The 26,313-nt window shown below is 45.4% G+C and overlaps 1 protein-coding gene and 1 long non-coding RNA gene across 3 annotated transcripts in view; one reads left to right on the top strand and one right to left on the bottom strand.

Annotated features, from left to right (window-relative positions):
* Positions 1–26,313, top strand: part of CTNNAL1 (catenin alpha like 1) — a 560,796-nt gene that overhangs the window by 43,142 nt on the left and 491,341 nt on the right. The window lies entirely within an intron of this gene.
* The window catches only part of LOC134927856 (uncharacterized), a 66,520-nt gene that overhangs the window by 15,030 nt on the left and 25,177 nt on the right, over positions 1–26,313 (bottom strand). Inside the window, exon 2 of the long non-coding RNA XR_010177753.1 lies at positions 18,816–18,923. This is a non-coding gene — a long non-coding RNA (uncharacterized LOC134927856). The remainder of the gene's footprint in view (positions 1–18,815; positions 18,924–26,313) is intronic.

The raw sequence follows: 26,313 nt of genomic DNA, 5'->3' as shown, positions 1-26,313 counted from the left end.
GAGAGGTTCTGGAATGGGTTCCGATTATGATGATGGAGGCGTAGTTTTCCAAGATCAACCAAGCCAACAAGCAAAGGCGAGTATCAGAAAACGATCCGATAGAAGAAATTGTGATGGATTGTTAGCTGAAGAAAATTGTATCTGTAGGCTCTGTGATAATCTGGTTGAAGATGGATGCATAAAGAAATGCCAATCTAGTTTTAATATCCATATGGACCGGCATCCATTGAGTGACTATCACTCCTTAGTGGGTAACGTATTAAACAAGACCGATTGTTGGGTATGCTCTCAAGTACCTCAGGGTCACAGCAAATCAGGGCTAGTACCATTTCCTTTAACGTTAGGGGAGGTACTTGAGCTAAGTGGTGGGAGACCGGTGGACCGGAGGTTTAATATCTCCAGCCCTCCTAGTTTGAAGCTCCACCAGTACCATGTGGATAGGTCCCTCATATGTTTTAACATCTCCAATCCCAGAAAACCGGGAAATTGGGAAGTGTCATGGAGCAACCTTACCATGACCTTTTCACACAGAGCAGATAGAATGCCTACAGATACAGAGCTCGTACGCCACATAGCCAGTAGAGGAAAATCTTTCCGGTATCGATATACCTTAGGAAATAGGATTACTAAAGTTGGAGAGGTATCACCAGGATACTGTGCACATATCGTACAAACCGATACGTGCATTAGGCAGATGGAAGAATTAGGGTCAGGAGATTTCACCTGGAAGGTTTGTAACATGGTCATGTCCTTCTCCGTCCCTTATGTTCTCCCCGATGATGCATATTTCGTATGCGGGAGAAAGGCGTACAAGTGGCTTGCCCCAAACTCTGAAGGATTGTGTTATATTGGAAAAGTATTGCCTGAAGTGATGACTGTTACACATGACAAAATGAAAGACATACACCGTGGTGCCCAAGCTCCTTATACTCACACTCACTACGAGCACCTTGTTAAAAGACAACTGTCAGAAAGGTTAGAGCATCCGGCCTCTGATCTTATCCATGAATCCACCGGGATTCAGGTTCTGGTAGCGTTAGATTTCACTCGTACCGCTCGAGGTGTGATGAATTATAGATACATTTCCGCACTCGCCAATTTGTTAGATAATATCACTGAAATGTATGATGACACGTTTAGATACACTGGAAGAGAACTTCAAGCTTATAAAACAGAACTAGTTCAGCATAGGATGATTCTTAATTATCTTACAGCAGTAACAGGCGGATATTGTGTTACATTGGCAACACAGTACGGCATAAAGTGTTGCACGTATATCACAAATAGTACCGAGGATCCGGTAGAGGTCATAGACCAAAAGATGGACGATATTCTGCAATTAAAGTGGGAATTTCGTCGAAAACACAATCTCACCCTTGCTGCTGTAGGTAATGAGCTGACTGGTTGGGTGTCATGGTTGAACCCGCGAAATTGGTTCTCCGGTTTAGGAGACTGGGCTCAAGGAGTCATAATGGATGTTGGAAAGTTTCTCCTATGTATTTTGGGTGTCGTTATATCTATTGGATTGATATTTAGATGCGGGCAGGCTTTGATGAGGTGCAAGCAAAGTACGAAAGTGATGAGCTTAAGGAGTGAGGAAACTGTAATTAACCTGGATTTGATTTATGACCCAATGCTAGAAACCATGACGTAATGATGTAATGAGTATACGGTCCGTCTTTCACCCATTTCTATGTTTTCCTCCGAGGTACAAAGACCCACGTAGACGAAAGATTTGATGAGCCAAGGGGCCGACAACGGAAAGATGGAAAGAAGAAGAGCAGACGACCTGATATACAAGATTTTGATGGACAATGCCATGGGTACCCCAGTTTCCCTAGGAACTTTAAAATCACGCTAGCCCAACATTTTTTGTAAATCCATGGACGTTGTTTGCTTTACTCACGATTTATGAGCAAAAGCACAAAGAAGAAGACTCCAATCAACCGACACCAATCAAGACCTCAATCGACGAACGTACATTAACCTGACATAGAATATCATTGCATTTTTCGTAAGTGTTCTTTATCTTCATCTCTGCAACCCTCAGGTAATAACACACATAGTCGATAGGGAATACAGGCACAGATAGCAGCAACCACATACCCCCCCAATTCATGTATCATCAACTAAAATGTGCATCCCCATTGTGTTACAACCACAGCCGAAATGAGCTCGGTAGAGTTTGACAGCCCATCCACAGACCTGTACCACAGGATAAGAAGGAATTCAAATGTATACTTCGCAATACCTCGAAGCTTGATTTACCACACGTACGGCACGATGATACATGACCCTCCAAACATGGACTCATACACACATGCTCCTACTCTCTCACTAGGTCATACCCTTTTCACACCTACTCCTCTCTTCTTCCTTACCCCACCATGGAAATCAATTAACCCCTGACTTACATTTTTCTCCTTAAATATTTTGTGGCAGTTATTATTGACTGCCAAAGGGTGGACTGTCGAAGTCAGAAAAATGTCTTAATGCACACTGCCATATTTGCACCGCACACTGGTCCGTGCTGCGCATGCGTACGCTCTCCCGTGGAAGCGCATACCCGCAATAGCGTGCACTCGCACGCGCAGTATGCGCATTTACGGTAGAGTTTATGTGATCGTAGCGTGCGACTCATTCGTTACAAAAGTTCACAATTAATGTAGTTTATAGATCATGTTCCCCTCAATAGTTTCTGTAAGTTTGGTTTAGATAGAATGTCCCTGAGCGGAGGAATCCCTCTTTGTATTGCACGAAGGGTCTAACAGGAGTCATACAGCAGTGTTTGATACCCATCGGAAGAGTATTTAATTAGCAATATTCCGGTGTTGGTTTGGAGCGTATTAATCGCTCGTGCGAATAGTTATGGACATATGCAGTTTATGTCCATTTCTATGATTTGCACATACTCAGGTATGCGGCGGGAAACCCAGTTCCCCACCCACCTGAGCTGTTGGAAATCAGCACAGCCCACCTGTATGAATCAACCTATGACCTTTGGTTACAGTACAGGGCCGAATTCCTGTGTCCAATAAACTGTAGGATTGTAGGGACTAGGAGATTGCATTGTGTGTGGGGCATAAATAGGCAGACCGACCACATCCAGCTCACTCTCTCATCAACGGTTATCTGCTGATAATCGGGAGCTGGATATCGAGGCGCAGGCGATCATACCCTTTGTGCGTAAGTTCTCTCCATAATCATTGTCTTTCTGCGAGCCAATATCTCTCTTTCTCTCTCTCTCTCTATCTCTCTCTCTCCTCTTTTCTCTTAAATACTTCGTAGTATTATAGTATTGTATTGTATTGTGTTAGACCAGGATAGCATTGTAGTTTATCCCTTAGTTAGGTGTTTGGTTAGGAAGTCTTTGTTATATTGTAGTGTATCATTTGTACTGTGTTACTCTTTTACAAGTATACTAGATATAATACAGATAATAGGCTTTGGAACCCTAAACCAGTATCAGTGTATTTACTATAGTGTTAAGTGTTCACTTGAGCGTCGGTGACGCTCAAACAGCTTTGTAGATAGTCAGGTTACACAAGGTTGCATTTACACCCTGTACTCACATTAAGGTATTCTGTGTGTTTCATCGGTATAAGGTTTAATATCAAGGTATAGTGTTGTGAGCGTCTGCACCGCTGGTGACCTCCTCGTGGTCTCTAGCGTATGCTACGTTACAGCGAATCTTTCCCCTAGACATAACCAATAACGTGTCCTGTGATCACTAGGCCGTGAGCGAACGTGACGCTTGAGCGTCTCGCTTACCGCTGAGCGATCGTTACGCAAATAGCGTATCTTTACGGTATTTCCTAAGCAAACAGCGTACAGTGTTCTTAGCTTCATAAAGGGTTGATTATACGACAAAGGAATTTAGCATTGTCATATCTTCTGACAGCTGTGGCCACCTTCTGTCTCCGCCGGCCCACCCTCCTCTATCTCCCACAGTTCCCCCTCTCAGAGCGGTGTATGCGGGCCAGGGAAAGCGATTGAGGAACAGCAGAGGCATCTCTGGGAGATGCTGGGCGGGAATGAAGCCTCTGGCGGAGTACGTTATGGGTGAGCGTGTCGCCTTGTCTTCTTTAATGACAGTGCCCTTCACTGGCGGCAAGTCGAGGCATTTTGTTGCTGGTGGAGGGACCGAGGTACAGTAAGCTCCAGCTTGGGCTCTTACTTGGCCTCACATACAGTACATGCTGCATAGATGCAATGCCAGTAGCAGCTACTATCAATTACTGTACTGCGCCCCTCTCGCCGGCACCCCTGATGAATGGCATCCCTCCAAAGAGTAAATACACCCCTGCTGCCCTGTAATCACAGTATATACACACAATGGCTGCAGTACCAGCCCACCCCCCCATGTACTCTAACGTATTATGCTGTTCCTAAAAAGTGAGCTGAGGTTTGTGTTCTCGTGCTGCTGGGGATGTACTGGAGAATCCAGTGCCTCCCCAGCCATTGACCTCACCGCACGTCAATGATATATATATATATATATATATATATATATATATATATATATATATATATATATATATATATATATTGGGGTTCAAGGTATGGGACAGGTATATTGGGGTGCTTTATGAGTGGTACAGGTGTTTTTAGGCTTGCAGATGGGAGTAATCGGTCTGTTTCCACTTTTTTTTAAAGTACCCTAAAATGACCCAAATACAGGTTGAGTATCCCATATCCAAATATCCGAAATACGGAATATTCCGAAATACGGACTTTTTTGAGTGAGAGTGAGATAGTGAAACTTTTGTTTTTTGATGGCTCAATGTACACAAACTTTGTTTAATACACACAGTTATTAAACATATTGTATTAAATGACCTTCAGGCTGTGTGTATAAGGTGTATATGAAACATAAATGAATTGTGTGAATGTAGATACACTTTGTTTAATGCACAAAGTTATAAAAAATATTGGCTAAAATTACCTTCAGGCTGTGTGTATAAGGTGTATATGTAACATAAATGCATTCTGTGCTTATATTTAGTTCCCATCACCATGATATCTCATTATGGTATGCAATTATTCCAAAATACGGAAAAATCCGATATCCAAAATACCTCTGGTCCCGAGCATTTTGGATAAGGGATACTCAACCTGTATATACTTTATACCCATTTTCATGTACCCCAAATTTAATGAAAGCATTTATTTTGCTCAAAAAAACTTGCTTTCTATCATTTTTTTGCATTTTTAAAAAAAATGCATATAACAGCCATTTCACACAATTTATGTCCCCAAAAACTCTCTAATGTGATCTCTAATACACTTCTCTTCTGTTTTCCTTTGTTGGTTTAGCATTTTTTGGGGTACAGGCTGATTTCCCCATTTTCACCTGCACTTTTCACTGCAAGAATTTTCAGGTGAAACCCGTTTGGAATTAAATAGGTCGAAAAACGGACCGTTTTCGCGGCAATTTTCACCCGATTGCCGCAAAAACATTTCAGCTGAAAAATTGCAGCGAATTTGCGGATAATTGAATACCCTAGTAAGGGTGATCTGTTTAAATGTGATTCCAGGTGCCACATGGTAGGAGCTGGTGGTGGCAGCAAAATTCCCACCCACTGCACAGTGGGTGAAGTCAGTAACAGGCAGTTACTGACGGTAATAGGTAATCCCCTATTGGCCCAGGTCCCATGAGACCCAAAACCAATCTGTGATTGCTTTGCGCAGGCAGTGAGGTCACAGTAGCTATGAGGAATAAAAACATATACATTTTTATTTTCCGTTTTATTTTTATCTAGTAATTTCTTCTGTATGTCACCTGCATGGCATAATTTGTGCATGTCCTGTCTTTTATTACACTAAATTAGTAACTAGCCAAAATAGCTATTATAGAATTATTATCTTTCATTTATTGGGGGCCACAAAGTGTTTGCAGCACTGCACAGTGCTAAGCTTGCTCACTGTATAAAGAGACAGAACTTTATCTCTCTCAACAAATCTCACCCATAGAGCGATAAAGTTAATATATTTAGAAATGATATAGATAAAATAACTATTAGCACATTTATACAACTAAAGAGGGGGCACAAGGCTAGTGGAAGATAGAAGATAAGGCAGGGTGACCCCACTATCGCTTGTACAAATAAGCAAGATGGGTGGCACGGCACGGTTAGGGGAGCAGGGAATAAGAAGCAGAGAATCACTCAATGAGCATACAGATATGCTCAGTGTTGCTGGTGAGGAAAAGGTAGAGAAGAGATCAAGGTGCACTTCTGGCAGGGATAGCACTAGAAGGAGAGGACGAGGGCATAGGGCCCTAACAATTCATATTCTCAAGCCTTTTTTCTTGTCCCCAATTGTTAAAAATTAAAGTATGATTTTTCATTTGGTAAACTCTTTATTGAGTTTGCGAGAGCAATGAGATATTTAAAGAGCAATAGTGTGTGCTGCTTTTTATTAATTTTTTAATTTGTTTATTACATATTATGTTGTATAGTAAGTAAATATAAGGCAATTTTTCAACCTGATGAGATGCTCTTTAAGGAGTAGGGAAAGGTTTAGGGTTTAGTAATGTAGAGTGCCCTTGTCCTGTGCTAGCTGTGCACAAGGAAAGTGACATTTCTGAGTCAGCGCAATGAGTGAAATCCTCCTAATGATGAGCTTCTAGCTGATTTGTGTTGTTAATGTAAAGAAATACTCTTAATGTGCTCTCCACAATCTGCAGCACTGCTATTAAACAAGCAAGGTACTATGCAAGTACTGTATAATCTTTTTAAATGTTCATATTGCTAAATATGGCTTTCGTACTGCAGATTGAGGAGCACTTGTGGTTTGGAAAAAGAAGTTCCTGGCACAGTTAAGAGGTACTGCTTCCATTTATTACTTGCGTGCTTCGAGTCAGACGGTGCCTCTTTGTGTGCTTGACAGGTCGGCTGGTGCTCTTCTGCTTGTGGTCATTCCATCAATGAATCTTTGTAAATATTGGCTAATAATGTTCTTGGCATGCTCTACAAATAGTATCCAGTTCTCTCATTACAAGGATGTGCCCAGTGCAAGCAAGACCCTGGCCAGTGGTTTGTGTTATGTACAGTAAATATTTCTTAGACGTGTACGACCTAAAGAGGTGGCAGTAAAAATCTGTTTTGAGATATAACCTTTAAAACATGTCTTCAGTCACATGTTATAGCACTGAAAGAGGCGCCTTGCAAAATACTATTAATAACTGTGGGATATTTTTCTCTTGTCAGTTTATTTTTTTTAGAAATGAATTTGGGAAAGCGGATAAATAATCAGAACTATTACTAGAAGAGAAGGTATCTACCCAATGCTAGCAATCTAAAGGGCCCTACACATTTAGCGATCCGCCACCGAGCTGTCCGGCGGCGGATACGGCTGACAGGCGACCCGGCGGCGGGGGGGGGGGGGGAGTGACTGGGGGAGTTAAGTTTCTTCACTCTCCCCGTCACCCGGCTCCATAGAAGTGCAGGCAAATATGGACGAGATCGTCCATATTGGCCTGCATGCACAGCCGACGGGGCACCAGTGATGAACGAGTGCGGGGCCGCGCATCATTCATCGCTGGTGCCTCCACACTGAAAGATATGAACGGTATCTCGTTCATTAATGAACGAGATCGTTCAGATCTTTCAGTCAGATCACCCAGTGTGTAGGGCCTATAAGATACAGTAAAGGGGAGCACATGAAGGGACTGGAGGAAATGTAGTAAAAACTAAAGCACAGGCTAAATACAAATTGAAAGCAAGCAGCAAGCTCCGTGGAACTACATGGCTTCATTCAGATGTGTGCAAATGTCTTCACAGCTGCAAATTTGTACCCAGCAGCTGTGCGAAAATAAGCAAATGTCGCAGCTGCCGGAATATATGCTTGTGTATGAAGAGATGACTATCTGTGCACCAGAGACCTCAAAGTACAGAATCAGTCACAGGCAGTTACATCTCCCCACAACTGTCACGGCACACATGCTGTTTAGTAACGACATCCTCCATTACGCCCACTACTGGTGCCTGTCAGTCCTTGCGCAAATAAATCCTCAGTGCGACATCATAGCAAGACCATCGCGGCACATTTGCAGTGCTACTCCAATGTATGCACAGTGGCAAAAATACTGCTCCACTGCGTACAACATCGACATTGAGTCCATCTCTTAATCGGGTTGGGTTTGTGTGGGTGACCATACCAACACCGGGTTCCCATCGTGGACACCCACGAGTGGGAATAGTCCCTGTTGGCCGGCATGCCAACCGGCTGGATATTCAGGGTTCTGGATCCCGACGTCTGTATTGTGACCAGCGGTCTCCCGACTGCCGGCCACATAACCGTATCCTTCTGAATCATACTTGCCAACTCTCCTGGAATGGCTGGGAGGCTTCTGAAAATCGTGTGGCACTCCAGGTCACCTGGAAAAGTTGTCAAGTCCTTCGGCTGGCAGCACCTCCCACATATATCCCCTGCAACGAGGGAGCCGATTATGTGGTTTGCACTGAATTGCGTCATCGTGGCCCTGTCTCTTGCTCCACTATGCCGGTAATCTTGGCATAGTGTTACGGGGCCATGATGACACTATCTCATGGCCACGCCTCTGCTCTACCCCAATGAGAATCATATTTTCAGTCGTCGCCATGCGCCCCTGTGCTGTGCCATGACCCCTGCTGCGTAGACTTGGCTGCCTCTTCCTGTAGGAGGCAGCCAGAATGGCAGAAAGTATGCTCTGAATGGACAAATGCACAAACCATGAGCAGAATACAGGTGATTTAGGGTGGTGCATGTTCTAGCTTCAGAAAAGCTGGATACACCCTAGACCAGGCCTAGCCAACCTGTAGCTCTCCAGCTGTTGTGCAACTACAAGTCCCAGCATGCCCTTGTACACTTTTGCTATTAGGAAATGCTAAAACTGTGGCAGAGCATGCTGGGATATGTAGTTTCACAACAGCTGGAGAGCTGCAGGTTGGCCAGGCCTGCACTAGACGATAGTGTGTACCCAGCAATATTGCGTGCTGTGAGCCCCGGCAGGCTGGCGGCATCAATAAGTGTATACACACTTGTTGCTGCCGCGAGGGGGGAGTGGGGGCTATGCTGGATTTGACATGCATGCACGGCCGACGGGCAATGTCACTGACGACGCGTGGTAACATACACTGGACAATATCGTGAATGATGTGTCTGTATCTAGTGTGTACCCAGCATTAGGCTCATACCTAATTTGTATATCATTTTTACTGCAATTGGACAGGTGAGGTTCTTAAGTAGTTTGTAATGCATGGTGGGGCTGTGCTCAAACAAAAAATATTTCAGTTGGGAGCATTTGTGAACACATTAAACAGTGTTTGAGTGGCTAAAGCACTACCCTTCTCCATAGTGCTTGCATAATGAATGATTCCAGTTTCTAGGGTGGAGGCACTGTTCAAAAGAGCCAAACCGAGGAAAGCTCCGGGTCCTGACGGAGTGTCACCATCTGCCCTGAGCGCATGTGCGGGTCAGCTCGCCCCCATATTCACCAAGATCTTCAACAAATCGTTGTAGTTACAGAAAGTCCCTTCCTGCCTCAAAAGGTTCACTATCGTCCCAGTCCCCAAGAAACCCTCTATCACGAACCTGAACGACTACGGGCTGATAGCACTAACGTCTGTGGTCATGAAAACGTTCGAGCGTCTGGTTTTGAATCACCTGAAAACTGTGACTGGTTCCTAACTGGACCTCCTACAGTTCGCCTATCTATCGTGTCGGTGATGCAGTCAACCTGGACCTAGAGCACCTAGACATTCCCGGTACCTATGTGAGGGTCCTGTTTGTCGATTTCAGCTTCACCTTCAATACAATCGTCCCCAGCATCCTCCACATTAAATTACTTTGTCTATGGGTCCCTGAAGCTACCTGTTCTTGGATAGTAGACTTCCTGACAGATAGGACACAGGTGATGAAAGCGGGGGAATTCAGCTCTCAAGCATGGTCCATTAGTACAGGGGCCCCTCAGGGCTGTGCCCTCTCACCCATGCTCTTCGCCCTGTACACAAGTGACTGCACCTCAGAGGCGCAATTAGTAAAGATAATCAAATTCGCCGACGACATCACCATCATCGGCCTCATCAAGCACGGGGACGAATCAACCTATAGGCGGGAAGTAGACTGGTTGGCCCAGTGCTGCAGCCACAACAACCTTGAGCTCAAAACTGTCAAGATGATCGTGGACTTCAGGAAGACATCAGCTAGTGCACCTCCGCTAACAATTGCTGACCGTGTGGTATCGCTAGTGGACTCCTTCAAGTTCCTGGGGACCACAATCTCCCGGGACCTTAAATGGGGGTCTAACTCTGACGCCACTGTCTGGAAAGCGCAGCAGAGGTTGTTCTTCCCCAGGCAACTAAGGAAGTTCAACATCCCACAGAAGCTTCTGCTCCTCTTCTACTCTGTGATTGTGGAGTCGGTACTGTGCTCCTTGATACTGGTATGGTACGGCTCCGCCAGCACGAGGGTCAGATGCAGGCTCCAAAAGGTGGTCAGAACTGCAGAGAAGATCAGGGCCCACTTTCCCTCAGTCCAGGACCTGTACCTGTCCAGAGCTAAAAAGTGGGCAACTAGATAGTAGAGGACCAGCTACACTCTGGCCATAGCATGTTTAACTTGCTTCCTTCAGGCAGGCGTTACAGGGCCGTCCCCGCCGGGTCCCCCAGAAGCCTCAAAAGTTTCTTTCCCCAGGCGGTCTGCCTGCTGAACTCCTGAACATTGGCTGACTAGACGTACATGTAACTCACTTGTGTTCCTACGGTATACCTATCTGTCTGACTTTACTTGCCCCCCACCTGCTTATCTGTTACCTACGTGGCTATTGTATAGCAAACCGAAGACAAATTCCTATTATACGCAAAAATACCTGGACAATAACGCTGATTCTGATTATCACTTTAAACAGTGGAGTGACAAGTGCCCATGTTACAAGTTACAACACCCTCAATAAAGTGATGAAACAGCCATAATTTAATTTTTAGTAAAACCCAAACAAAATAAATAAAGCAAAGCACATACAGAAAATATTCATTAATATTCCAGCTGTAGATGGTTTTATTGTGAATTCCCTATGTTTCTTCTGATTGAGAAATGGTCTCCTAAATCCAAATCTCACATTATTTAAGGAAGTATGACTGCAATATGCTTAGGGCACATTTTTTAAGGTGTGGAGAATCCTGCAAACACAATAATTAGATTAGGCACTTTTGCTAGCTAATTCTTAGGGGGAATTCAATTAGCCGCGTTTATTTACTGCGATATATTTGAAGCAGCAGGGCTTTACAATTAAACTAAGGCAGCCCACAGGCTGCAGTTAACGAGGTTTCCACTTTAATTAGCCTGTTTGCTGGTGCCACGACACTGTTAACCCATAGTCCGGGAATTTATCGTGGATTCTGTAGGTTAATACGTCCTAGCAGGGTAATTTACCGACCAAGAAAAGGGGTCTGTAATTGAATAGCCCTGGGTGTTAAGGGATGCGGTTAGGATATTGGCTGTTGGATCCCGGCAGTCTGAAAAAACGACACCGGAATACCGACACCCATCAGAATGCTGAATCCGGGCAGGGTCAGGAGACAGACGCTGGAATCCCGACAGTAAGTTTGGCTTGTTAGGGCGGGAATGGGAAGGGGAGGATTAGGTTTAGGCGCCACTCAGGAGGGTTAGGGTTCGGCTGTGGGGAAGGTTAGGGTTAGACTGCTGGGAGCGGTGGTTAGGTTTAGGCACCACCGGGGGGGGAGATTATGGTTAGGGACTAAGAGGGGAGGTTAGAGTCAGGCAGATGGAAGGGAGGGATAGAGGAGAGGGGATAGCATACTTAATTCGCCCCTGTTGGGATTTTAAAAATGTGGATGTCTGCATCTATATTGTGACTACCGGCATCCCTTCCCCTGGTGACATATACCAAACCCGGCGTTAAATCCAGAGGCTACCACTCTTTTTCACCCATGGTAAATTACAGCTGGTAAATATATTTCCTCTTTAGTTGGGTTTTTCTGTTCCTTTCGCCCTTCTGTACCCAAAAGAGCAGTAGCTTTGTCCTATTTTTAAAAAGGTGTTTTCTGTTACTTATTTATCTATTTCAAGTGTGTTATTTCTAGCATGTAGTGTCAAATACTGATAAAGAACAATGAGTAAAATGTTCACTTCTCCACTCTTTGGGGTCAATTCAATTCAGCGTGAATTAAATAGCGCTGGGAATTAGCTCCCGGTGCTAATTAATTTAGTGTTCTGTTATGTCGGAGAAGGATGGTTCTCACGGTCTAAACAGGGTGTTTTGCTGCGAGAATCGGCATTCTCCACCTTAAGTGCCCGGCACGATGCTGTTTCTGGTTTTCTAAGGTCAGAAAACAGCATCAGGCCAGCACTTTTGTCGGATTTCTGCTCGCAGGTGTGCAAGAAGAAATCCTCTCATCAGACGTTACGTTGCGCTGAATTGAATAGCACTGGGAGCTAATTCCTAGCACTATACAATTTGTGCTGAATTGAGCGCGATGTGTGCTGAGCGAGGGGGGGAGACGCTTACTTCACCCAGCGGTAAAGTGAGTGATCTAACTAGTTTGTGCCAATCTAGAGTCAGCGATAACGACATGCGGAGCCGCACATCGCTATCGCTATGGGGCATATACACGGAGAGATGTGCACTTCTTTTCTAAGCAGTCTAGTCAGATTGCTTAGCATTTAAGCTAGAGATGTGCGGCTGGCACTTTTTGTGTTTTGGCTTGGTTTTGCCAAAACCACCCTTTTGTGTTTGGTTTTGTATCCGGGTGATTTTTGAAAAAAACATAAAAACAGTTAAAATAACAGAATTTTGGGGTAATTTTCATCCTACGGTATTATTAACCTCAATAACATTACTTTCCACTCATTTCCAGACACCTCACAATATTCTTTTTAAGCCAAAAGGTTGCACTGAGGTGGCTGTATGACTAAGCTAAGCGACACAAGTGTGCGGAACAAACACCTGGCCCATCTAGGAGTGGCACTGCAGTGACGGACAGGATGGCACTTAAAAAAAAAAAATAGTTCCCAAACAGCACATGATGCAAAGAAGAAAAAGAGGTGCAAGATGGAATTGTCCCACCCACCCTTATGTTGTATAAACAGGACATGCACACTTTAACAAACCAATAATTTCAGCGACAGGGTCTGCCACACGACTGTGTCTAAAATGACTTGTTTGTTTGGGCCCCCACCAAAAAAGAAGCCATCAATCTCTCCTTGCACAAACTACAGAGGCAAGATGTCGACCTCATCCTCATCCTCCAATTCCTCACCCCTTTCACTTTGTACATCCTCCTCCTCACAGATTATTAATTCGTCCCCACTGGAATCCACCATCACAGGTCCCTGTGTACTTTCTGGAGGCAATTGCTAGTAAAGGTCTTCCCAGAGGAATTTATCATTCATTTTGATGAGCATCATCTTCTCCACATTTAGTGGAAGTAACCTCCTATGCCGATCGCTGACAAGGTTACCGGCTGCAGTAAACACTCTTTCGTAGTACACACTGGAGGGGGGGCAACTTAGGTAAAATAAAGCCAGTTTGTGCAAGGGCATCCAAATTGCCTCTTTTTCCTGCCAGTATACATACGGACTGTCTGACATGCATACTTGGATGCTGTCACTCATATAATCCTCCACCATGTAGTGCTCTGATTTCAGCAGATTGACCACCCTTGAATCCTGGCAAAGCGAAGGAAGGGCTCCATCCACAAGTCCCACATACTTTGCGGAATCGCTCCGTCTTAGCTCCTTCTTCAATTTCTCCAGCTGCTTGAGGGGAATGACCTGACTCAAGCTGGCAGTGTCTGAACTGACTTCACGTGTGGCAAGTTCGAAGGGTTAGAGAACCTTGCACAAGACTGAAATCATTCTCCACTGCCCTTGAGTCAGATGCATTCCCTCTCCTTTGCCTATATCGTAGGTGGATGTATAGGCTTGAATGGCCTTTTGCTGCTCCTCCATCCTCTGAAGCGTACAGTGTGTTGAATTCCACCTTGTTACCTCCTCTTGCTTCAGTTGATGGCAGGGCAGGTTCAGGCGTGTTTGCTGGCGCTCCAGTTTAAGGCACGCGGTGGCTGAATGCCGAAAGTGGGCCGCAATTTTTCGGGCCACCGACAGCATTTTCTGCACACCCCTGTCATTTTTCAAAAATTCTGCACCACCAAATTAATTGTATGTGCAAAACATTGGATGTGCTGGAATTTGCGCAGATGTAAGGCACGCACAATATTGGTGGCGTTGTCCGAAATCACAAATCCCCAGGAGAGTCCAATTGGGGTAAGCCATTCTGCAATGATGATCCTCAGTTTCCGTAAGAGGTTGTCAGCTGTGTGCCTCATACAGAAAGCGGTGATACATAGCGTAGCCTTCCTAGGAACGAGTGGGTGTTTGCGAGATGCTGCTACTGGTGCCGCCGCTGCTGTTGTTGCTGCGGGAGGCCATACATCTACGCAGTGGGCTGTTACAGTCATATAGTCCTTAGTCTGCCCTGTTCCACTTGTCCACATGTCCGTGGTTAAGTGGACACTGGATACAAACGCATTTTGTAGGACACTGGTGACTCTCTTTTTCTGACGTCTGTGTATATTCTCGGTATCGCCTGCCTAGAGAAGTGGAACCTAGATGGGATTTGATACTGGGGACACAGTACCTCAAACAATTCTCTAAGTCCCACTGAACTAATGGCGGATACCGGATGCACGTCTAACACCAACATAGCTGTCAAGGCCTCAGTTATCCGCTTTGCAAAAGGATGACTGCTGTCATATTTCATCTCCCTCACAAAGTACTTTTGGACAGTCAATTGCTTACTGGAAGTAGTACAAGTGGTCTTCCGACTTCCCCTCTGGGATGATGATCGACTCCCAGCAGCAACAACAGCAGTGGTGGCAACAGCAGGCGTACCACTCAAGGATCCTCCGGAGGAATCCCGGTTAGGAGAGGACTCCTCAGTCTTGACAGTGACATGGCCTGCAGGACTACTGACGTTCCTATTGACGTTGAGGGAGTTGGTGGTGTGGCTTGCAGGAGCTTGGGTACAAGAGGAAGAAGGGATTTAGGTGTCAGTGGACTGCTTACGCTCTTACCCAAAGTTTAACAACTTGACACTGACTTCTGATGAATGCGCAGCAGGTGACGTATAAGGGAGGATGTTCCTAGGTAGTTAACATCCTTACCCCTACTTATTACAGATTGACAGAGGCAACAGATGGCTTGACACCTGTTGTCCGGATTTGTGGAGAAATAATTCCATACCGAAGAGTTGGCTTTTTGGTAGTTTGCCCAGGCATCACAATGGGCTTCTTTATCCCACGGACAACAGGTGTTTCCCTCGGTGCCTGACTTAAACAAAACACATTACCATAAGAATCCTCATCGTCAACTTCCACAGCGCCAGTAACATATCCTCATCCTGGTGTACTTCAACAGTGACATCTTCAATTTCAATATCAGGAACTTGACTGTGGGTGCTCCTTCCAGCACTTGCAGGGGGCATGCAAATGGTGGAAGGAGCCACCACTTCCCATCCAGTGTTGGGAAGGTCAGGCATCGCAACCGCCGACACACTTGGACTCTCCTTGGGGATTTGTGATACCATCTCAGAACGCACAGTTCTTTTCTGTGCTTTTTCCAGCTTAACTCTCTTAATTTTTCTAGCGGGAGGATGAGGGCTTCCATCGTCATGTGAAGCTGAACCACTAGTCATGAACATAGGCCAGGGCCTCAGCCGTTCCTTACCACTTCTTGTCATAAATGGCATATTGGCAAGTTTACGTTTCTCCTCAGACCATTTAAATTTCTTTTTTTTGGGTCTTTTTTTACTGAACTTTGGCTTTTTGGATTTTACATGCCCCTCTACTATCACATTGGGCAGTGCCGGCCCTAACCAATATGATGCCCTAGGCAAGATTTTGGCTGGTGCCCCCTAGCACCACCACTGGTTCCACCTCTGACCTTGCACCTCTTTCCCAGCATCATCACCCCTCACCTATAGCAGTCCTTATTTTGGTGTTTGTACCCCCTATATTTTAAATAGGAACAGTTTGCACATTTGGCGCACAGCCCAAAAAGGGGTGTGTTTTTGCTGGCAAGGGGCATGGCCACACAATAGTAACCCCAATTCCAATTATGCCACACAGTACTGCAACTTTATTCACATTTGATCATGCGATAGTGTCCATAATTCATATTACATCCCACAGTAGTATCACTGTACCTTGTAAGCGTTACTCCTCACAGTAGAGCCCCTTATTCACATTACATCACACTGAATTGCTCCTTATTCACATTACACCACACCCTATTGCTCTTTATTAACATTAGATGACACCGTAGTGCCTTTTCTATATGCAATGCCACATAGTAGAGCACCTTATACACATAATGCCACACATTAGTAATGCATTTATACACATAATTCCACACAGTAATGCCCCTTACACATATGACACACATTATTAATGTCCTTATAAACATAATGCACCTTACACATTATGACAACCTTTATTAATGCCCTTTTACACATAATGTCCCTTACATATATGCCGCACATTAGTAATGCCCTTAAACACATAATGACACACATAGTGTCCCCTACACATTTGCAGCACATTATTAGTGCCCCTATACACATAGGGGGTCATTCTGACCTGTTCGCTCGCTGCTTTTTGTCGCAGCCGAGCGAACGGGTCCCTACTACGCATGTGCCAGCACCGTAGTGCACTGACGCATGACTGACGGCCGTAGCAGGGCTGCGATCACCTCTGCCTGATTGACAGGCAGAGGCGATCGCTGGATGGGAGGGGGCGGAAGGGTGGCATTTGGCCGCCGTTTCTTGGGAGCGGTCCGGCCAACGCAGGCGTCGCCGTACCGAATGGAGGGCGGGCCACAGCGGCTGCATGACGTCACACGCAGCCGCTGCAGGCCGGGGAGCGACAAGTAGCTCCCGGCTAGCACGCTAAAGCTGTGCTGGTCGGGAGCTACTCTTGAAGTGCAAAGGCATCGCCCCTGTGCAATGCCTTTGCACTTCTGCGGGGGCGGCACTGACATGCGGGGAGGACTAGCCCTGTGCTGGGCATCCCCCCGCATTTCAGTGTGAATGATCGTAGCTGTGCTAAATTTAGCAAAGCTACGATCAACTCAGAATGACCCCCATAATGACACACATATGCCGCACATTATTAATGCCCTTATACACATAATGACATACATAGTGCCCCTAACACATATTCCGAACACTACTGCACAACCAACCCACTCACATGCACACAGCAATCACACTGCCACTAACACTGTAACCTCTGCCTCTGCTTGGATACAGATGTGTCCTCATAAATCTTGCCTCAATGCTAACGTCTGGCACCTTTTTTTAATCAAAATGCATCTTATTTGCATTGCTATGTGGCTAGGATGCAAAAACAGCGTCTACTGATTAAAATGATATGCAGCATGCCTATATACTGTGTGAGACTGTGGCTGTATCTGCATATGAAATGCTACACACAGAATATAGGCATGCCGCATATCATTTTAATCAGCAGAAGCTGCTAATGCCCATAGGCATATCAAATGCCCTAGGCAATTGCCTAGTTTGCCTATACCTATGGCCGGCTCTGACATTGGGCATCGGCCTTGGCAGACGAAGTTGGTGGCATTTCATTGTCTATGTCATGACTAGTGGCAGCAGCTTCAGCACTAGGAGGAAGTGGTTCTTGATCTTTCCCTATTTTAGCCTCCAAATTTTTGTTCTCCATTATGTTTCTGGAGTTATATAACACAATATGCGGCACAGGAATGACTGATGGCTGATTGCCAGGACACTACCACTGGTCGTATGCAGCACAACACAGCAACACTGTGAGGGACTTGTTGATGATGATGATATTATTATTATTATTATTATTATTATTATTATTATTATACGGCAGCAGTGGACATATAACAGCAGCATATACCACTGTGACTGCCTGGTCACTGGAATGACTGATGGCCAGGACACTACCACTGGTCTGATGCAGGACAACACAGCACCACTGAAACGGCTTTATACAGCTCCACTGGATATATGGCAGCAGAGGACACCATCACTGTGACTGGTCACTGGACTGATGCTGCACAAGACACTACCCCTGGTCTGATGCAAGACAACACAGCAAAAATGCAAGGGACTTCTACAGCAGCCAGCAGCACTGGGGACATATAGCAGCAGAGGACACAAACACTGTCACTGGCTGGACTGGCAGCACAATACACTGACTACACTGGACTGACTAGACTGAGCAGCACAACACAGCACAAAACTTGCCACCCCACTTTCCCACCCCCACACAGACACTGAGGACAGAGACACGTCCTCTCACTACACTCTCTGAGACTGGAGTGAAAATGGCCGAGACGTGCGGCTCCTTATATGGAATCCAAATCCCGCGAGAATCCGACAGTGGGATGATGACGTTTTGCATCGTCTGGGTTTCCGAGTCAGGAGGGAAAACCTGAGCCTGACTCAGAACCGGGCTCAGAGCGTGAAGTCCGGTAGGGTTCGGTTCTCTGAGAACCGAACCCGCTCATCTCAAATTTTAAGCACACAAGGGACCAACCAATTTGCAGCCAGTTTTGCTGTTTGTCCTTTTTAACTTGTCCAGTTCCCTATGTGCATGAGAGGGAGTCATTTTGTAGCACAAACCATCACTTACTCTCACTATTCATTAGAAACATCACTGAAACATGAAACGCAAAGTGACAACACAGGTTTGATGTCATGAATATGGTTTCAGTCAACAAATTGGCACCTTCGTTATGTTTAGGAAAACAATGTTTTACTTTACCTTACATATCAGCACTTCTTAAGTATTGACAACTTGGTACAGGTTTTGGTTGAAGGTACTCTTTTGTGAAAACATTTTCTGTCTTACTTATGTGGAGCTGTATCAAACCTTGGAGAGAGACAAAGTGGAGAAATATAAGTACCAACCATTCAGCTCCTGTCTTTTTTTCCCCAAACACAGCATGTAAAATGGCAGTTAGAAGCAAATTGGTTGGTACTTTATCTCTCTCCAGATTTTCACGGTTTCCCCTTAGTAAAGCTCCAGGAACTACATGATGAAACCATTATTTCCCCTGGGGATCCTCTGTTTAGTAGTAGAGCATCCACAAAACTTTAACGGTCCTCATCAAATGACCTCTGTCCTTATTTGTATGCGTGCTCACATGCCTATTCACTCTACCTGTAAGCGCAGCTTTTACATTTTAATAGGAAATTGTTTTTTAGAACAGGCCATATGCGTTTTGCTATGTAGTATATTTCAGAATACAGCTACTAATAAGTTTATCATTAGGGTGCTGAATTTAAAATTTGTGTCAGACTTTTCTAAACATTAATCATATCATGATTGATTGTCGTCCCCCCCCATTCATGCAGTCATCTGTTTATGGAAAGAGGTTTGCTTTGAATGTCTCCTTAATAATGCAGACTGTGTTCAAGATACTTTACCAGGAAGAGAAGTGCCATTGCAGTGCAAGGTTACAGGAGCTTAGCAATCTCACGTTTCCACGTGTCCTTTTGCTGCTGCTTGGCAACACCAGAAAAAAAAAATGCTTTGGTCTTTTTGAATAAAGTGGACACTAAACTAGCAAAGAAAAGATACAATGTGCATTCTCCCTAAAGAAAAGACGAGTATGTAATGTACATAACTGGAATATATAGATAAAAAATAATGCCCCGAGTCCAAGCCCTCCTAACTCTCGGCACGCCCCTGTGTCCATGTGCCCACCTGTGACACGCGCATGCCCACTTACAGATGCCAGGCCTGTTTTGTAGCCCCAGTCCATCCCTGTATGTATATGTGTGTATGTATGTATGTATGTATGTATGTGTATGTAGATAGAGAGAGAGAGAAACTCAGACGAGGCGGCATTCTGAAATAAATCTCACAGTAAACTGCCTACAGCGTGATTTATTTTGGAGTGCCGCCTCTACACATCGCTCTGCTTGCCTGCTGAGCGCTATTGGAGGCACTCGCTCAAAGACATTCTAGTTCCTGTGAGTGCTGGTATTTGGAAAATAAGTAAATATATATATATGTGTGTGTGTGTGTGTATAAATACTGGACCAAGTGTGGCAGTATTTCTGAAACTGCGCAGTTTGTGAACTGTTCGCGGGGTGCTGTGGTGAAGGTGTATCACGACTGGACAAATGACACTATTGTAACTAACCGATGTGGAAACTGCGGAGCACCATGTGCTATTGTTATGAGAGATTAACGTCGGCTATGAAGGTGAGGGCCGACAGACACGCTACACTGGAGCAGCCCACTCTCAAAATGTATCTGGTGGCTACCAGATGTGTGTCTAAAACAACAGTCCAGCGAACCCTGCTGCGTATGGGACTCTGAAGCAGTTACTCCGGTTAGTATTCACTATTGGTAGTGAAGAGCGGTAACAATGATGTCACACAGGCACCTTGAATACTTATGGATTTAAAGCTAGTGCTTAAATCTCTGTAGCAGATTAAAGTGATTGGGGACGGTAATCTCCTGTGACACCTCTCTTGGACTGGGGTAAACACTTGAACAATATATCGTTCACAGAAATATCAAGTGGCCGATTGGTACTGTAAGTGTGCATGCCTACCAAATTGGCTGCTCTCTGTCGGCGGATCTGGTAGCATAGTGTGTACCCAGGCTTTTGGCTCCCAAAAATTGATCTACATTCACCAACTTTATCTCTTAAACAGTGTCCTCATATGCTTTATGGTGTCAGAGCAGAGTGGAAAACACTAACGTAGCATTTTGTGTGCAGATACAGCTGCAGTAGCGCACAGAATATACACATGCCGAATATCCTTTTAATCCGCACAGTTTGCCTGTGTGTCTTATTAGCATAACAATGTGAATAAGATGCATTTTCGAGGAAAAGGGCGCTGAGGACTAGGCACGAGTAGAAGGGCTCTATAACGTGTCTGCAGCAACAATGGGGGAGAACACCTCCCTGCACTGTGCACGACATATGTTCAGGGATCACTCGCTGCTTTGATCTGCGGTGATCAAATGCTCCGAAACCTCCCCCGAACCCGTGGAACACTGCAGCCTATGGGAGGGACAGTGTCCACATAGTGGGACTGTACCGCTGGATATGGGACGGTAATGCACAATATAGTACATGAATGGTGTTATTAATAATTGCTCACACCACCATAAGAATGTGGTTAGATTGCAGCAGATATGTTACTTATTAGCTTGGTTGGACTGAATTCAGATAAATCCAATCAGAAGCTGCTGCCAATTTTGACAAAAAAAGTTTGAAATTTGTACCAGGGATGGAGCACCAGTAAGTGATTCCCCCTCCAAACAGGCACATACTGTATACACCTTTCTTGTAGTAAGCAAGGGACGCATTCTGCACTAACACTCCCATACTGTACTGTTATCATGCTGACGTCCCCCTCTATCCCCAGTCTGTTTATTATTGATAAATGTATTGGGAAAGCAAGTATGTTCTCTGTAAAACAAAATAAACTGGATAAAACATACACTAAAATGCTGGACTTTAAATCATGATCGTTACCTTTTGCTATGAACCGTAGATTGATAATGTCTTTGGAGTACATTAATTTAAACCTTTCTTTTAAAGCTGAAGATACTTTTCTACCTAGCCTGTAGCATTTATTTTACCTAATTTCTCTTTGAAGACTCATTGAAGATTATACTCTAACTTAAACATATCTCCTAGACACAATTTGAATTCACAAAATGAAATGTTTCTTTTCCTCTGATTTTTCTTTCTATTCTAGCCTGTTTTGCTGTAACGTAGGTGGGAATTAATTTACCCAAAGTAAAAACGGTGGTAGCCTTTGGCTTTATTGCCTGGGGCTAATCAATTCCAGCCCCTTTTCACCCAAGCCCCTTGTTAACGCCCGCAAACTTTACGTGTTAATGGGCATTGAAAAGTTCACAGATTCATGTGTTAACAGGGTCACTGCACCACTTATCCCCCTGGTTATCGGGTATTTCAAGTAAATAAAATCCCCTATAAGTGCTGCTGGCGGGCTCACTTCTGGGCTAATTAAATAGCCCCATGAGATCAATTAGCCCGCAGTAATTTACCGATGCTACTTTACTTCCCCACATAGTTTATTCTGTTATCAATTCTTATTTTTAAATCTATATAGCTCTTCAATTGTAGATAAGTAAAATTACTACTTTCAATAATGGCTCAATTAAATGGTTTTACAATTTATGATTAAAAGGTAGGTAGGTAGGGGATGTCCACTTTCAGACCAAACTCCCTACCCCCCCCCCCCCCCCCCCTACCGCCCGCCCTCCCTTTTTTTTTTTTTTTTTTTTAATACTGCAACCATCTTCAAAGCTGCTGGGAGTTGGACTACAGAGTTTTATTACAAGGCTGGCAGAGAGAGAACATGAAACAATATTTACCCTTGGTTGGCATGAGTGCACATCATCTCCATAGCCCAACGGTTCCCAAACGCAGTCCTCAAGGCACCCCAGCAGTCCAGCTATATCCTTGCTAGGGCACAAATGGTATAATTTGACTGAAGTACTAATTAAGTCACCAGTGCCTACGCCTGGATATCTTTAAAACCTGGACTATTGGGGTGCCTTGAGCACCGCGTTTGGGACCACTACTGTAGCCCTTTTACCTAGATTTTATCCAGGCAGCAATAGACTATGGCAGGTAGTAAGCATGGAGAGGATGTTTACGCTTATATTTGGTAGCTGCATCAGATTGTTATGAATGTAATTGGGTAGGGCCCCATCATAGCTTTTCAAATGGGCCCAGTCATTTGTAGTTATGAATCTATATGTAATGCAGAAATTAGATGAATTCAGTTGTCGTCTCTGCAAGGCGCTTGTGATTTTTGTACACAATAAAGCATACTTGCCTACTTTTGAAAGAGTATTTCAGAGAGATTATGAAAGTAACACCTATCAGTGCGGACGTGTACTGCTACATCTGAGAGTGGTGTCATAAACATGACTTACATCCAAATGTAAATGAGCTCCAAAGTTAGTAAGATCTACTTGCTGAAGAAAAGACACTGATATTTTGCAGGATTTGTTTGTGTATTGTGAGGTTCCATATACAGTAATTAGCCACGAGAAACCTTATTTCTCTGACGTCCTAGTGGATGCTGGGAACTCCGTAAGGACCATGGTGAATAGACGGCTCCGCAGGAGACTGGGCACATCTAAAGAAAGATTTAGGACTATCTGGTGTGCACTGGCTCCTCCCCCTATGACCCTCCTCCAAGCCTCAGTTAGATTTCTGTGCCCGGCTGAGCTGGATGCACACTAGGGGCTCTCCTGAGCTCCTAGGAAGAAAGTATATGTTAGGTTTTTTATTTTCAGTGAGACCTGCTGGCAACAGGCTCACTGCACCGAGGGACTAAGGGGAGAAGAAGCGAACCTACCTAAGTGGTGGTAGCTTGGGCTTCTTAGGCTACTGGACACCATTAGCTCCAGAGGGATCGAACACAGGACCCGACCTCGTCGTCCGTTCCCGGAGCCGCGCAGCCGTCCCCCTTACAGAGCCAGAAGCAAGAAGGTGGTCCGGAAAATCGGCGGCTGAAGACTTCTGTCTTCTCCAAGGTAGCGCACAGCACTGCAGCTGTGCGCCATTGCTCCTCATGCACACCACACACTGCGGTCACTGATGGGTGCAGGGCGCTTGGGGGGGGCGCCCTGAGCAGCAATATTAACACCTTGGCTGGCGAACTGACACCATATATAGCCCCAGGGGCTATATAGGTGTTTATTAACCCCTGCCAGAACTTTTACAATAGCGGGAGAAAGCCCGCCGAAAAAGGGGCGGAGCCATCTCCCTCAGCACACTGGCGCCATTTTCCCTCACAGCCCCGCTGGAGGGATCGCTCCCTGGCTCTCCCCTGCAGTCCTGCACTACAGAAAAGGGTTAAAAAGAGAGGGGGGGCACAAATTAGGCGCAGTATAAATATTTCTCTATCGTCCTAGTGGATGCTGGGGTTCCTGAAAGGACCATGGGGAATAGCGGCTCCGCAGGAGACAGGGCACAAAAAGTAAAGCTTTAGGATCAGGTGGTGTGCACTGGCTCCTCCCCCTATGACCCTCCTCCAAGCCTCAGTTAGATTTTTGTGCCCGGCCGAGAAGGGTGCAATCTAGGTGGCTCTCCTAAAGAGCTGCTTAGAAAAGTTTAGCTTAGGTTTTTTATTTTACAGTGAGTCCTGCTGGCAACAGGATCACTGCAACAAGGGACTTAGGGGAGAAGAAGTGAACTCACCTGCGTGCAGGATGGATTGGCTTCTTGGCTACTGGACATTTGCTCCAGAGGGACGATCACAGGTACAGCCTGGATGGTCACCGGAGCCTCGCCGCCGGCCCCCTTGCAGATGCTGAAACGAGAAGAGGTCCAGAATCGGCGGCAGAAGACTCCTCAGTCTTCTTAAGGTAGCGCACAGCACTGCAGCTGTGCGCCATTTTCCTCTCAGCACACTTCACACGGCAGTCACTGAGGGTGCAGGGCGCTGGGAGGGGGGCGCCCTGGGAGGCAAATGAAAACCTTTTTTGGCTAAAAATACCTCACATATAGCCTCCGGGGGCTATATGGAGATATTTAACCCCTGCCAGAATCCGTTAAGAGCGGGAGACGAGGCCGCCGAAAAAGGGGCGGGGCCTATCTCCTCAGCACACAGCGCCATTTTCCCTCACAGAAAGGCTGGAGGGAAGGCTCCCAGGCTCTCCCCTGCACTGCACTACAGAAACAGGGTTAAAACAGAGAGGGGGGGCACTAATTTGGCGTTAGAAATATATAAAAAAGATGCTATAAGGGAAAACACTTATATAAGGTTGTCCCTATATAATTATAGCGTTTTTGGTGTGTGCTGGCAAACTCTCCCTCTGTCTCTCCAAAGGGCTAGTGGGTCCTGTCCTCTATCAGAGCATTCCCTGTGTGTGTGCTGTGTGTCGGTACGTGTGTGTCGACATGTATGAGGACGATGTTGGTGAGGAGGCGGAGCAATTGCCTGTAATGGTGATGTCACTCTCTAGGGAGTCGACACCGGAATGGATGGCTTATTTAGGGAATTACGTGATAATGTCAACACGCGCCAAGGTCGGTTGACGACGTGAGACGGCCGACAAACAATTAGTACCGGTCCAGACGTCTCAAAAACACCGTCGGGGGTTTTAAAACGCCCGTTTACTTTAGTCGGTCGACACAGACACAGACAGGGACACTGAATCCAGTGTCGACGGTGAATAAACAAACGTATTCCTTATTAGGGCCACACGTTAAGGGCAATGAAGGAGGTGTTACATATTTCTGATACTACAAGTACCACAAAAGAGGGTATTATGTGGGATGTGAAAAAACTACCGTAGTTTTTCCTGAATCAGATAAATTAAATGAAGTGTGTGATGATGCGTGGGTTCCCCCCGATAGAAAATATGGGCGGTATACCCTTTCCCGCCAGAAGTTAGGGCGCGTTGGGAAACACCCCTTAGGGTGGATAAGGCGCTCACACGCTTATCAGAACAAGTGGAGGTACCGTCTATAGATAGGGCCGTCCTCAAGGAGCCAGCTGACAGGAGGCTGGAAAAATATCATAAAAAGTATATACACACATACTGGTGTTATACTGCGACCAGCGATCGCCTCAGCCTGGATGTGCAGAGCTGGGGTGGCTTGGTCGGATTCCCTGACTAAAAATATTGATACCCTTGACAGGGACAGTATTTTATTGACTATAGAGCATTTAAAGGATGTATTTCTATATATGCGAGATGCACAGAGGGATATTTGCACTCTGGCATCAAGAGTAAGTGCGATGTCCATATCTGCCAGAAGATGTTTATGGACACGACAGTGGTCAGGTGATGCAGATTCCAAACGGCACAAAGGTGTATTGCCGTACACCGTCTTTTCAGCTTCAGTCCTTTCGTCCCTATAAGAGTCATATCTGCCCAGGGATAGAGGAAAGGGAAGAAGACTGCAGCAGGCAGCCCATTCCCAGGAACAGAAGCGTTCCACCGCTTCTGACAAGCTCTCAGCATGACGCTGAGACCGTACAGGACCCCTGGATCCTACAAGTAGTATCCCAGGGGTACAGTTTGGAATGTCGAGATGTTTCCCCTGCGCAGGCTCCTGAAGTCTGCTTTACCAAGGTCTCCCTCCGACAAGGAGGCAGTATGGGAAAAAATTCACGAGCTGTATTCCCAGCAGGTGATAATTAAATTACCCCTCCTACAACAAGAAAAGGGGTATTATTCCACACTATATTGTGGTACTGAAGCCAGAAGGCTAGGTGAGACCTATTCTAAAAAAATTTGAACA

The sequence above is a fragment of the Pseudophryne corroboree genome, chromosome 5 (assembly GCF_028390025.1).
Source record: "Pseudophryne corroboree isolate aPseCor3 chromosome 5, aPseCor3.hap2, whole genome shotgun sequence".
Classification (NCBI taxonomy): domain Eukaryota; kingdom Metazoa; phylum Chordata; class Amphibia; order Anura; family Myobatrachidae; genus Pseudophryne; species Pseudophryne corroboree.
Note: the sequence above shows the minus strand (reverse complement) of the source record. Positions and strands in the feature narration are given on the sequence as shown.